The sequence below is a fragment of the Triticum urartu genome, chromosome 6 (assembly GCF_003073215.2).
Source record: "Triticum urartu cultivar G1812 chromosome 6, Tu2.1, whole genome shotgun sequence".
NCBI lineage: Eukaryota > Viridiplantae > Streptophyta > Magnoliopsida > Poales > Poaceae > Triticum > Triticum urartu.
Window position 1 is genome coordinate 58,015,666 of NC_053027.1, and position 2,994 is coordinate 58,018,659.

General features: G+C 43.6%; 1 long non-coding RNA gene across 1 annotated transcript; it reads right to left on the reverse strand.

The window, feature by feature from the left end:
• Positions 1–272: 272 nt before the first annotated feature.
• Positions 273–2,695, reverse strand: LOC125516259. Its single transcript, XR_007287326.1, has 2 exons — positions 957–2,695; positions 273–636 (listed from the first exon to the last, which is right to left on the reverse strand). It is a non-coding gene; the product is annotated as an uncharacterized LOC125516259 (long non-coding RNA).
• Between the last annotated feature and the right edge of the window lie 299 nt (positions 2,696–2,994).

Here is a 2,994-nt window from a genome sequence, read left to right on the forward strand (position 1 = left end):
GCGTGCAACCTCAAGCAAATGTCTATTTTTACGCTCTACAACACCATTTTGTTTTGGAGTGTTAACACAGGTAGTTTGATGCTCAATGCCGTTTGAGACAAGAAACTGTCCAAACTCCTGGTTCATGTACTCTGTACCATTGTCTGAACGTAAGGTTTTAATAGTTGCCCCATGTTGATTTTTAATGAGAGCACATAGATCTTTAAAAACTAAGCACACATCACTCTTATGCTTCAAGAGATAGAGCCAAGTGTAACGACTAAAGCAATCGATAAAAGTTACAAACCATCGATTCCCAAAAATCGAACGAACCTCACAGGGTCCCCAAACATCTGAGTGAATCATTTCAAATGGTTTGGCACTTCTTAATCCTATACTAGGATATGAACCTCTTGTATGTTTAGCCAATTCACAAGCATCACATACAAGCAGCTCCCTAGGACACAACTTGAAAAGAGAGGGGTAAATGCGAAATAATGCAGCAAAAGAGAGATGCCCAAGCCTGCAATGGTATAGTAGTAGTTCTTGACTAGGAGACACGCATGATGCAAAAGCAACTCCATCACTCCCTTCATCAAGATAGTAGAGTCCATCATGCACGGTCCTAGTCCCCAACAGTCTCCCTATCTCTAGCTCCTGAAAAGCACACCAGGTAGGATAAAACAAACCTCTACAATTGAGAGATTCAGTAATAGAGCTAACTGACAAGAGATTGACTGGAAATTTAGGAACATGTAACACATGAGGTAAGGACAATGTCTTAGTGCACCTAACAGATCCACGTCCTGTGATAGGTGCCATGGATCCATCAGCTACACGTACTTTGTCCTTACCTGAACAAGGTGTATAGGAAGTGAATATATTTGAAGCTCCTGTCATGTGATTGGTAGCTCATGCATCAATAATCAAAGATTTTGATTGCGTTGTAGAATTGTGGGTCTGGTGAGGTGTCATACCTTGGTGTGAAGTGGCATGCAAACTAGTTTCAGCTTTAGAGGAATCCTAGAAGGAAGACAAGTCTTCTGAGAGTCTAATCTTGGAGGTGAAATCCTCAAGAGCTCGCACATCTACTACCGATGGCTCCCTCTTGGATGTAGTGAGATTCGCCTGTCTTTTATGAGCTCCTTGACCTCCCCCTGTCTGAGACTTTCCTTTTTCCCACCAAGTTGGATAACCATGCAACTCAAAGCATGAATCCTTTGTGTGTCCAGGCCTTTTGCAATGGTTGAAAAAAAGTTTGCTTTTACCTATTTTAGCAAAGGTCTTAGGAGCACGACGAGCTTGTATGGTTAGGGTGCACGTGCATCTGATTTTTCTTGAACATGATCATTGGGTTGAGAAAGACGAGTCTCCTCCTCAATCACATTGGAAATGATATCATCAAGGCTTAGCCATTCAGTTTTGGAGAATATTAGCTGGCGGCGGAGATCAAACTCCTGATTTAGGCCATCAAGGAAGAGCTTGCCCACAAATGGTTCAAACTAGGTATGATGAACAACCACATCATTCTTGTCAACGGGTTGAAAAGGATGGTAATAATGCAACTCCCTATACAATCTCTTCATCTCGCCTGCATACTCAGTCACTGATTTTGAGCCTTGCTTCAAGTTAGTCAACTCCTGCATGATGCGAGTAGTCTGCATCTTATTTGATTTTCCTGAAAATTGCTTCTCTAAAGCTTTCCACACTTCAAATACAGTGGTCATAGTCTCAACTTCTTCTCATATCGGTGGTTCCATGCTTCCTAATAACCACACCAAAACTCTATCACTGATCTGTTTAGTGCTAGTGCCACTTTTCAATTTCTCTTCATCAGCACTAAGCAATTCTTCATAGCCATGAGAACTCAGAATTAACTGGGCATGACGTGCCCAACTAATGTAATTGCCTGGTCCATCCAACTTTACTGGATTAGGCTCAAGTGCATACTTGACAGTTTCAGGAACCACTTTAAGTTGTTGTTGCTGCTGCTCAAATACTTTGCTTAAAATTTCATACAACTTATCCACACTAGAGTCACCTGCTTTGTCCTTGCTTGAATCTGCCATGACTCACTGCAACCCAAACAAGAGCTAGTCACACAGGACTTGAGTTTGCAGCACTCCACTAGCAACAATACACCAGTACAAATGCTGATGGCAAGTAGATGTACTTCTACGAGTTGCTCTCAAATGCACACAGGCAGCACGAGCAGAGTATTTTAATCCGGCCACCAATCAAAATGAACTTTCCGGTAGCACTAATCACAATTGTCCAAAGGCAACACACACTATTAATCAGCTATCCTTGCAATCAATCGGACACCTAGCAAGCCAGCTTACTGCTTGGACATGAGCGACGCATCATCAGCAAGTAACTTCCTGGCGGGCTAGGACACACATCCAATTTCAGCACGGGGTGTACGCACCAGATGGAAGCCGGCGATGCGACAGGCAGCAGTACGCCGGTCACGGCACTCCTTCCGTAGCGCTTCGAGAGAGCAGCGGCAGCTCGCGTCGATAGAGATGGATGCGCACCAACAAAAACACACAACCCCAAATCACAGCGACACAGCGCCGCAATCGGCCACCACCAGGGTCAAAAATCACGCGCGGTTAACCTACCCTGATTCCATGTTGGAAATCATGTGGGATTTGGGAGATTGGAGCTAGGGATTGGATGTAGCAGGAAGAAGATTTGGGGAAATTCTGGATCGATCCTTCCCGATCCATTCTCTCTGCTGATTTATATATTGTCTGTACAATTTACATTTTAGACCCTATGGACTCACCTAATTACATTATCTACACACCAACATTTATTTTCTTTGGAAACGAGGCCAGGCTCCTGCAATTCCATAAAGATAGAAGAAACAAAAGATACGGAATAGCCCGCTTTATGCAATAAACAGACAATTGAAAAAATGAAGCCGATGGCAATGCCAGTATTGATCGCAACACTAACAACATTGACTACAACCGGGAGAGTAGTGAGAGACCCGACCCCACGACCGGG